The sequence below is a fragment of the Melospiza georgiana genome, chromosome 2, assembly GCF_028018845.1.
Source record: "Melospiza georgiana isolate bMelGeo1 chromosome 2, bMelGeo1.pri, whole genome shotgun sequence".
NCBI lineage: Eukaryota > Metazoa > Chordata > Aves > Passeriformes > Passerellidae > Melospiza > Melospiza georgiana.
This window is the reverse complement of record NC_080431.1, coordinates 61,347,335-61,359,418: the sequence shown is the minus strand read 5'-3', so window position 1 is coordinate 61,359,418 and position 12,084 is coordinate 61,347,335.

The following is a 12,084-nucleotide window of genomic DNA, read 5'->3' as shown; positions in this document are numbered from 1 at the left end:
CAAGGATTTCTCCTGCCCATCTGTCAGGTTCTCCCCCCGCTGTTCCACTGTTTGATTAATTGGCAAGGCACCAGCACTTGTAGCAGCAGACATCACAACCGCTGACGCCAGAACTTTGTTTATCCACCCTCAGCTCTGTAGTACGATACTGAATAAAGAGGCTGGGCAAAAGAACAGGTTAAGGCTCCTTTCAGATATCAAGGTGCTGCTTTCCCTTCTAACAGGGAAAGGGAGGGGGTCTGCTAACACAATTCTGCTAGGTACACAGTCATGGATGGTGGGAGAAGGGACTCTCTTGCTGGAGAAATACTTGGAAAGGCTGTACCCATCAGCCCTCCAGCACTGGCTTAGAGAGTTACCCTGACATGCCTCTGACAGGTGCTGCCTCCCCAGGCTCTGGTTCCCCAAAAGATCAAAATCTTTCCCCAAAGCTTGCTTAGATGAATTGGAAGCTCGCTGGCCTGGGTGGTGTGGGCTCTGGGCTTCCAGCTGGCTGAAGAGCCTCAACACATTGTCAGAGCATCCTGAGCTGTGTGTGTGGGTTAATGCACGTTCTGGTGCCTATGCTTCTGTGAGTGGGTCTGGTCAGGAGCATCTCTTCTCCTGCACCCCTTCTCCACCACATGTGGGAGAAGGGAGTGGGAGAGAGCAACTCAGCCCTGAGACAACGTATCACAGCAGGGAAAGGTTGTGCGCCAGGACTAAAGGATGAAACTCTACTGGGGGCACCACCAGAGGCTATTTAGTGGCTGCTTGCCTAATCCTTAGCTCTCCGCTTTGGGGGTGGTTTGTGCCTCTTCAATTAAGAAAAGTGCACATTTGGGATCTGTCCATCACCCTCATGCAACCAGAGGGCAAAAGACTTCATTCAGGAAGAAGGCTCCTTCAAACATCTGACATTGCTTCTCCAGAGGAGAATGAGAAAGCACGCAAATATTTTAGATTAGGCATTTGTTTTATCTGTTGAAAGTTGAGGGTTTTCTTCTGGTAGAAAAGGATCTCATGCAGGGGATTAAAGCCAGTTGTACTGCTTTTAAAATCATCTGGAGGCAAGTACTTCAAGGTTGCCTGTGCTGAAACCAAGAGACCACGAATGGCAAAGATCTGTAAGAAAAACCAGCCCTGGGTAACACAAGAGATGTGGAGCTGTTTGTTTCCACAACAGCAGCAGCAGCAGCCGCGCTGCTCAGAGAGCATCCAGGTGATTCCAGCCCTGGGAAAATGGGGACGTTTAAGCTTCTGTGTAAAAGTAGCGTCTATCTTTGCTTCCCTTTTAACAAGATTAGTCTTGCTTTTCTCTCCCTCTTTCTTTTGCTGTCTGCTGGCCACCTCCGTGCTCTCCCACTAATGTGATTAGCGGTGCATGGGGACCATACTGGCAGCAACTGTCACAAAGATCTCTGCTTACTTGAGTGCACCTCTTTCCTCAATGAAACATCTTGTGTTTATGGTCACAGGGGGTATTGTTAACTCCTGGATTCGAATAGAAAGGGATATTTACGACCCTCCCATAAAAGTTGATTCAGGGAGACATTTAGGAAAGAAAGGGACAGAAGACAGATGTGTTTCCTACCACAGATGCTGAGGAGGTTCAATTGTTCTGCATATGTAATGACTTTTTATGGTTCCTTACAAATGCTTTCCACTCTGCTAGAAAGGTGCCTAAGTCAAATACGCATAGTTGCTTACAGAAGACAATTTAGTGACCATACAGGACACTACAACTTTATATCTTGTTAAATATGTCAGAGATGGGCATCACTACACGTACAACATGAAGGGGAATCTTTGCCTGCACTGAGTCATGGCTAACCTGCTGCCTTGCCCATTGCAGTTCTGCTTGCATTTAACATTTCCTGGAGCTTTCAGAGCATGTTTACTGTCATGCCCATATGGTTAACACTTACAGCACCTATTGATTTTTTTCTAAGTGAGGCACATTATCAGTGTTACATTGACAGCTGCAGTTTGTGTCTTCCCAAAAGAGCAGAAAAAGAAGCCTAAGCCTTCCTAACTGTGCAAACAAATAAGTACTTGTAGGTGACAGGACCGGAAAGGTTGCTGGATTATAGGTCTGAAGAGAACAGATGACCAGTGACTGAAGCATAATTACAGGCAAGAGAGAAAAAGGAAGATGGCAAATTGCTGTGTTATCCTAACAGCAGCCAGAGGATTCTTGGTTACATGATGCTTCTGCCTCAGGCTGCCTGGTTTTACTCTCTGATGTGAGCTCCCGCAGGGTGACAATAGTTAAGGTGAATGTACAGGAGGAAATTTGTATCTCAGGTGGTTAGATGAGCTTATGACTATTTACAGCAGTGAAAGATCTGGCTGACTCTGGTTCCTCTGTGCTCCTGTGACAGAAACAAAGACATTTTCCAAGAAGTCTTATGCCGAAAATGTTGTGCAAAAAGTAGCTGCGCACTGAGATGCCTGCAGAGAAATGCAGCTCATCCCAGCTGCACCCACCATCCTCCCACTGTCACCCAAGGGACCATGACTGACGCTGACTGAGGACAATGTCCTCCTGCCTCAATGCAAACAGAAGAAATGGGAAAGCTTGGCAGCATGAGATCATCGAGGAGCTTGTGCACCTCCTTTTATACTTAAACACAAATATTTCCCGCTGGGAAATATTTGTGGGTTTGCAGCATAACAGAGCTAAGGAGGGTTTCACTGGATTGACTCACTCTTACCAAGTTAGCTATGAACTTAAATCCCAAGCAGACAGGCTCAAGTTGCAAGTGGACGGTTAATTTTCAAATGTCCAGACAGAGTCCAGCTTGTTATAATTCAGAGCTGAATTGCCACTATGTGGGCAGTGTTTTCAGGGTTACTGTACCTGCCAGACTGATTTCCTGCAGGGTGCAATTCTGCATGGGAACATCTCAAAAAGGGTCATGACCAGGTTTCCTGCATAGACAGGTAATTTCTAATGATTTTGTAGCAATGGATACCTCTTTGTCTAACAGCTGGGAATACCACTGTCTCTCCTGCATTCTCACGTCACAAGTGTCCATTCATTACCCTGGGAAAATATGAAATTCCCAGATGGGATAGGTTTCTTTGTCTGGTAAATAATTAATAATGAAACTACAAGCTGCTGCTTGTCTCATATGCTCATACAACAAATGGTACTTTCTTGACCTGTGAATGAGCAAGGTAAAAACCTCATGGGATAGACAGCATGTCTACAAAAGCCAAACTTCATTTGCTAGAAAAATCTGGGCTAAAATAACTGGGGAACAGCCAAGTTCAGTAAAGGCTGGCGTAAAAAAAATGCTGTGACTCACAGAAATCCCTGCTCAGGGGAAGGCAGGCTCAGCCACAGCAATCTCATCTCTCAGGAGATTTCAGGTACGCTCCATCCAGAGTTCTTCTGACACAGACAGTGGGCATCCTCTGGGATTTACCTAACCATGTGAGTAGCGAAGGGAAGAGTCCCCCTACCCCATGCAGCTGAAGTGAGACAACAGTGGAGCCTGGATGGAAGGGGAACAGACACTGCAGAGAGCATCAGACTCTTCCTGCCAGCAACACAGTTGTTCTTAATGTGAGCTTTGTTAATGTTCAACTGCCTTGGGAGAAAATAAGCTCTAATGCTTGTTTCTGGTTTCCAAAGATCTTTGCATTATTTCCAGATCTGTAGGGTCTTACCTCACCCTCCAAAATGCTGTATTTCCATGACCCACTCTTCTCACCACACACTTTGCAGGCCAGACCCTGACATTAGGTCCTCTACCACCTTTATTGACTTTTTAGGAACAAATCCCTTTATTTGAGAATGTATTTCTCTATTTCCTTCCTTTTGATGTGAGCAGAAGTACTACATTACAAAGTACCTACTGTTAAGGAAAACCCCTGGCCACCAGCCCAGGAAACCTGACACGAGGGATACCAGTGACAGCAGCTTTTCTTGCATCTGCTGGCTGTACCTTTGAAATGGCTCCAAGGAGGGTACCACACAAGGCAGCACTGGGCAGAGGTGGCCAAGCTGTCTGGAGAACAACAGCTCAAGCACTGAAAGCCATTGAGACTGTGGTGTCTCTCTGTGTTTGGCCATGGTCCCAGCCCCACACTGATGGAGCCCTTCCCACCAGCCACTCAAAGTCACTTGTGCCCTGACTAGGCAGTGGCTTTGGGCCTTGACAATGCTGGCTGTAAGAGCAAGATCTCAGTTGTTAGCTTGCCCAGATTAGCCTTGTTTTAGCTCATGTAGGCTTTTGAATCCCAGCTCTCTGCTGCCCCAGTGATTTGACTGAGCCCAGGCTGTGGCCTTGCATGTTGAGGTGGGGCACAGCCCTGCCATAAAGGGGGAATGCTGTGAGCACTAAGGAAATGAAGCCAGGAACGCTGAGAGTTCTTGGCCATAAAAAACATGCTGCAGGCTGTGTCTTGCTGAGCAATGTTAGTTCCCAAGGCTTTTTCCCCTTGTTGTTGTCATAAAACCTCAGTGAAATCACCTACAAGCTTCAGAAGTTGCGTGCGGGAGGGAGTACAAGTGTTGAGCCCATTGTTGGAGCCTGTAGAGACTTTTTTGCATAAACTGGCTTGTACTGGTATGGCTTTGCTGGACTCAGTGGCATGGTCATCAACTCAGATCCCAGGAGTGTGGGACAATCATAATTTTCTTCCTTGAAAACAGATGACTCCGCTAAGACAATTTCTGAAAAAAAGAGTCTGTGCTGGGCTCCAAAACGTTGTTGTTTCATCCCCTCTCATAAGGGCATCTATTTAGCAGGACTGTTTTGTGTGGGAGGTAGAGCTGCAAGCTGGTGGCAAACCAATGGACCAGAGCACAGAAAACAAGGGAACTCAGCCAACAGGCACTTTCACAAGGGCAGTTGCAAACACCACAGCACGTTGCTGTGCACATGTACACAACACGGCACCTTCCAAGTAAGGCAAAGCTGTAAATGTGCCTCTGAGTGAATGCCCAGCGATTCAGCTGACCCCCCTGCTTATCATTAGCTAACTGATGCAATCTGTCCTTCTGCCTGCAAACCATCCTCAAGCTGATTGCAGCTCTCCCTGTCCTGATGCCATCCCTCCCTGCCCCTCCTGGGCAGCACATGGCTCAGCAGGTGTTTGTCACTTTGTCACTTGACACTGGAGCTGCAGAGAGCATTGGTCCAATGGGCACCCAAGTAGCACCGTTGTATGTGGTTTTGAAACATAGAACCTTAGAGTGGCCTGGGTTGGAAGAGACCTTAAAAAATCATCTGTTCCAACCCCCCCATCACCCACAAGATCAGGTCATTCAAACTCCCATCCAACTTGGCCTTGAACACTTCCAGGAATGGCACAAGGAAAGACAGTAGGCAGGACTGAGGGGCAGCATGGACAACAGGAGAGATATAAGAGGAAAACTATGTGGTCCAGATGTGCTAATTACAATTAAAATCTTTAAAGAGAGCTAGTTTTCTTAATGATGTAAGAAGACTTCTCCCAAGAGCATGAACTCAATGACTCAGTCCTCTACTCCCCAAAATCTGCTACAGCAGGGAAAGGCAGTTTCCTCTCAGGCAGATGATGTATTTAAGACACCCATCAGAGGCATGGCAGCTATGGAGCACAGCAACATCTTTTAGGTGGGCAGGGAAAATAGAGGCCAAAGTAGAGAGCCAGAGAGCCTGATGAGTAAATCTAGTTGGTGACATTTCATCCAAGTCAGTTGCAGTCACAGAGGTACTAACAGATATGAAGTAGAATAGTGAAAAGTATTTGGTTTTGCCAGTTTGATACAAAGTGAAGAAGAGCTTTGTATTTTTCTGTTTACTGGAATGGAGATATGGAGACTTTTCAACAGAAAAGTCTTTTGTTTGGAGTCCTTTCCAGAAAGCACAGTACATATTTGCCCAGCTTCCAGCAACTGGGGGGTCTGGTGGACTACATCTTCACAGAGAGCTTTCTCTTTCAATACATTCAGAATTAGGCCTTTTAATTTAATGTTGAGCCTGACTAAGTGTCACAGCCAGCACTGTGAGACAGCTACAGTCTTTGGATGTGGCTCTAAAGTGATTAAAGTGACTTGACTGAACTGATTTGTCACTCCCAGTCTCACAATTGATTAACCATGACCAGAGTAACACCTTCAGATGAGAGGGTAAGGGAGAACCATGCACTGCTGAGGCACTTGTTCTGTGTTTGTAACAGCCAGTGAAAGACTGGAATCCCTACTGGGAGATGCCAAGGGCTGGATGAACATGTAGCACTGCCTCTTGCCCCAGACTTCAGTATGCAGATTTATGAATAAGCACAAATTGTGGCTGAATTCTTCACCCACAAATGGCCAAAGGGAGCTGAGAGGATCTGGGAAGAGGAACACATAAAATAATCAAAGCCAAGTGTGATAGAGATCAACGACAATCAGGTAATAATTGTAGGGAATTCTTGGTTTAAATTGTAAGCCTACACAAAAGCATTTTTCTTTCTTTGATGACTGCATTGTCCTTGTTCTCCTTCCATGCCCTTCACTCTCATTACATCCACTCAAATGCCACCTTAATTAGGGATGTGTGAAATAACCAGAATGTTAATGCTGAGTTTCTGACTGGGACTGCAGGTATGAACAAACCACTAAGTAGAAAATGTCCAAAACCTGTTATCTGATAGAAAGTAACCTTTCTGTGGGAACAACAAAAGCAAAATTTTGGCCTTTATTTTCAAAAGAAAAGCAGAAACCAGAGGATAATCCAAACAAGTAGATTGATCCTGAACAGATTGCTTTGGGGTGTTTTGTGGTTCAGACGATGTTCGGTTTCTTTCCATTCTGAGTCAAACCAAACTTTGCAGTTGGAAGTTCCCCACAAAGTGGAGCTCAGGTCCTTTCCTCTCCCAGCAGAGCTTGGTACAGCTTAGTCTGTCCCTACCTGCCCCAAGCTAGGTTTGGTGCTGGTTCAGTGCAGACCTGGTGTGGTGGTCCCAGGCCCACATCTTCAGACAGTGTCGTGCCACACTCCCACAGGTATCTCCATCTTCGTGCTCTGAAAGCACCACTGTGATGGGCTACCATGCATCCCTCATCCATTTCAGGTGCTTGGAAGTGGTTTCTGCTTCCAGCACAAGGTGACAACCCTGTAGTTTGTTCATGGGGAAATCTCATGGCATAAGTAGAGGACCTGGGCTTGAGGGCTTTGTGGTTGGAACAGAACCACTTTGCTCAGGGGTGCATCCCTGAGCAGCATGGATACAGCCTAAGGCATACAAATGATCCCTGTTTTGGCTCTGCTTTCAGCACACATATGGTCTCTCTCTCTACCCTGGGAAAAATGGCCTCACTACAGGGTCTCCAGCAGGAGAATCCCTTCCTTCCCAGAAGTGCTGGGAGACCTGGACCATGCTTGTGAAGGGTAACATAAAAGCTATGGCAGCTACCTTATCTCCCACTTTATAGACTAAGTGCATGGAAATTACCCAAGGAACAAAAACTGCAAAGTAACCTCATTATCCCTTTCTTTGTGGAGTTTACTGTAAACCGGCAGGCTTTAGATCTTAATTTGCTGGGAAGTGCAGTAATGTAATTAGCTAAACTGATAACAAGATGAGTAGTGTGAATTCTTCAGAGGAAAGGAGGAACGTGCTAGACAAAGAGAGAAGTAAAAGGAATAAGAAAAAACAATGCTTCCTTTGACAAGAAATAAATTTTTTCAATATGTTAATGATATTATGGAAGACTTGTTTAGGTCAGAGGAAATGCCATGCACGAGTACTTTCTTACTTAAAAAGGACACAATTTTCACAATTTCTAGAATCTCTTTATTATTTTTAAGAAATAAAATTCATGCATATTTTGAAATAAAGTGGGGGTGTTTTTTTCTTTTTTTTTTTTTGGGGGAGGAGGTTGTTTGTTTGTTTTGGGTTTTTTTTTGGGGGGGGGGGGGAAGAGTTGGTTCAGTTTGGTTTGTTTGTTTTTTCCTAAGAAACATCTTCCCCCTCCTGAATTTTGACTTGCTTGCCTACTGCAGTTGAAAAAAAAAAATCTTGGGGAAACCATCTCCCAACAAACACAAGAGCCCTATTTCCCACTGTTGATCCCGGGTCAAGCTCTGCCTGCTCCTGGCCCCCCATGCTGCCCGTGACGCACCACGGGCTCTTCCCAAACCCAAACCTTGTCAGAAATCCAAGCAGCCTTTCTGCTTGGCGCTGCCATCTCTGCTCGCAAAAGCTTTGCTGAGGACCATGCAAAGCTCCAGTGGTGTGAACCTCATGAGGCTCAGCCATGCACATCCCCGGGTGAGGGACTGCCTGTGCCAGTCTTGGTGGCCAGAACAGGGTTTCGTGGGCTTGTGAAAGGAGGGACGGAATGAAGAACGGAATGAACGGAATGAAAAACGCAAGTTTCTCTTGTCACTAGATGGCCCTGTCTCCTTTCACTAAATGCACAGGGTTTTCAGTTTACAGCCTCAGGTCTGCAGCCCTACAGCTGTGTGCTTGCAGGGTCATCAGCCACATCTGGCACGGGAAATCTCTGGGAGGAGGAAAAATTCACCTGGGCTTTGATGACGGTTTTCATTATGTCCTTGGTAACTTCCCTGAGTAAAACGAATACTGTTGCAAGAAAACTTCGAGATTTGTATGAAATGGTACCCTTGTGGAGAAGTTCTGTGATTTCCTCATCTCAGAGTCCTCCAGCAGCTATGCTGTGCAGATTTAAACCAAAACGGAAGGAATTTAAGAAGCTGCTGGGCATTTAACTGAGGTGCAGGCTGGTGGAGGGACAGGAACTTTTCTTCAATCCTTCATTAGGTGAGAGACAAAGAGGAGCTGTCTCCCAGCACACTCCTGAGATGATGTAAACTGGTGGGATGAGGCTTTCCAGGTACCTTGTGCACCATGAGCCACCCCTGGGGTCACCTGGCCCCTGCCCAAGGGTTGCTTCCCCCATGTCAGCAACAGCCATCCTGTCCCACACAGCCCCTGACCTGCTTCTGCACGGTATCCTCTAGGGGACTGTGGCTTCAAGGCACAAATTTACCTTCTGAAGGTGCTCTTGTTCAAGGTCAGGGAGCTCACTGCCACAGCCCACACACAGCAGCCTGGAGGAAGGTCTGAGGCAATGGAGGCAGCGGGGAACAGAACGTTGCGAGGAAGCCATCCCATTTTTTAACCCATGATGGTAGTACAACACTCTTCTGGGATTTTGGCTTCTGTAGGTGGAGCAGGCAGGCAGGTTTTCCTGTTGGAGCAGAGTGTTGCATTTAAATGAGGGGACACTGAACTCTGACTGCAGTAGGCAGCGGACATGCACTAAAGCCCTGTGGACATCTGCTGCCCCAAACCCTTACACTGACAACCACATTTTTGTGTTTTGGATGTATAGAGTAACTGGAAAGCTACTTAGAGATTTTCAGGTCAGACTCTGGACAAGCAAGCAGATCAGATTATTGCCTTCCCCAGGAAAAATACTTTTATGTTGCAAAAACCACCAATATATTCAAGGCGTTCACTGGCTCTATTGGCTCAAGGCTGAGTATTTTATCAACTGCCAGATCTCTCAAGTGTATTCAAGTGATGTTTGAAGCAAAATTCCTGCCTGGAAAAAGTTACTATCTTATGATAAAATCCAAAGCCTTGAAAGACTGGGAGCATTTTTGTGCTGATTTCAAAAGGATTTGGATCAGGCCCTGAGGAACTAGTCCAGCATCTCCCCCTCATATCAGCAGCCTCTGTGCTTTGAGGGCACAACCCTTGTAATAACTATTTGCAGGGGTATTTGAAGGATCACAGCTTCGGCTGCACAAATGACGCAGGACATGAGTGACCACGGTGAGAAAGGAAGCAAATTTGCTTATTTAGATAATTAACAGGCATTTGAGACTAGTGTTGCTGTCTAACAAATTACTGACAGACTAATAATTCTGTCTGATGAAGCAGCAATTGTAACAAATAGTTATAGTCCACAAAAGAAACCAACCCTCCTAGACACTGCTGCCAGGAAAGGAAGGGTAGGATTGTTTCTCCCACGTCTGAGTGAATAGACCACATGCCAGAGAAGCATCCCATGGGCTTGGCTGGGAGAGGCAGGGCTCACTGAGCTACTGAGTGGCAGCTTCAGAGGATGCCTTCCTTCTATGGCCTCAGCTGCAGGCATGATTTTGCACCTGCAGTTTTGGTCAGATGGATAACAGCAGTCCTTATTGACCCACATCATATGATGCCTTGAGAGGCCAGTGCTACGAGCACAAATAGTTGTGGCCTATTAGGAAAGACTCCATTTGAGAGCAGACATAATGCTGGGTGTTACACCCCTTCTGAAAACTGCATGTGCTGTCAGTATAACCCCATCAATCACAGAATCACTGAATGGGTCAGGCTGGAAGGGACCACAGGGGGTGATATGCAACAAACTCCTTGCTCAAGTAGGGCCATCCCAGTGCACATGGCACAAGATTGCATCCAGACCTTTCCTGAATATCTTCACTGATGGAGACTCCACAACATCTGTGGGCATTCTGTTCCAGTGTGCAATCACTGCACAGTAAAAAAGTTCCTCCTTATGTTCATCTGAACTTCCTGTGCATCAGTTTCTGCCCATTACCTTCTGTCCTACTGCTTGGCACAATGTCCTTCCAGCAGGCAGCCCCTTCCCAGAGCTGAGCTGGGCAACTGAGGAGTATCTCTGCTCACTTCAGGGGACTACCATGGGGAAAACAAGAACTGGGGCCATTCTGTTTTAACCTGGTCTTGTCTTATCCTGTCCGATGGCTGGGTGAGCTGAACGTATGGGTAAACAAATCCTCCAGGTGAATGCAGGAATGGGGTGAAAAGATGTGTTTTTCAGAAGATGGACCCTCCATTATCTCACAGCCCGTGGAGGGGTTGTGCCCAAGTCCTCCTTTCCCCCATCCCACCCAGAAAGAGCTCATGGGGAATGAGATTAGGGAGTCAGGTTTTTCCCTTCTTTTCATGAAAGTCATAGGAGGTTGGTAGAGATCCAGGACCCAGGCAGCACTATGAACTGACTGGTCTCAAACAGTGTAAAAACACCTGGGACTTGGCTCTAATTTGCTTTGTATGACATACAGAAAATTTTATTCAAACTAAGTGGGTCAGGATAGTCAACAGGAGGGTTGATGAGCAGCAGAGGGCTCTGTGTGCTGCTCCCCACAGCTCTGCTGTACAACTTCACCATTGCTTACATCCCATGCTTCCCAGAAACAGGAGGAAAAATCAATTAATGCAGATTTCCTCTGTTTCTTCTCTTCAGGGAATCAGTCTATTGAGAAATTCATTAAAATCCACTGTGCCTGAGATAGAAAAACATCACCTGACAAGAAAATGCTCTTATGGAAAACAAGCCTTTGATAGCTTTACATGCTTCTTGAACACAGGGAAAGCCAGTCAATAACATTCCTTGTGGCCTAAAAGCAGAAACATCTGTCAGAGGCGGCTTGCTGGGCTGAATATAGCAGCAGGAAAGCCCAACTGATTAACTCCATCCTCTTCCTAACATGTTTTTGTGATTCCCAGAAATCCCTAGAAAGGGCTCCTGAGGACACTGGCACCATTACAAGGCAGCTATAATTCAGTAAACAGAGCCATGAAGAAAACATTATCCTGACTGCAGTTCACCTCTGGCATCCAGGTTGCATAATTCACATGTACTTCATTCTACGCTCCCTTGGCTGTGCGGCAGGCTTGTGATTTAGGAAAAAAGGAAGACTAAGCCCACACTTGGTGAAGGAAAAACTAAAATTATTGTTATGAGGAGGAAAAGAGAGTTGGGGTCCACACAACCTTGCAGGTGGACTGGAGCAGGGCAAACTGGCAGAAAAGATTATGGCAGTAACACAGTAGACAAAGGAAGTACTTCTGGTGTGCCTGGGCTGATCCTTCTTAGTATGGGTAATCAACCATAAGGACCCTTCTTCCAACCCCCGCTTTTTTCATCCACATTTGTAGATTCACCTCTATAAAAAAAGCTAAAACTACTTCTTTGCTATGTTTTACTTCTGTCCTACCTTACACATGACAGTTCACCATGCATAACTGAGGGACTTCTCCAAAAACTGCAGGAAGTTTCCGGACAACTCTTGCTAACTTCATCACAATTTCCCCCCTTACTCTGGAAAGTAGAAAGGC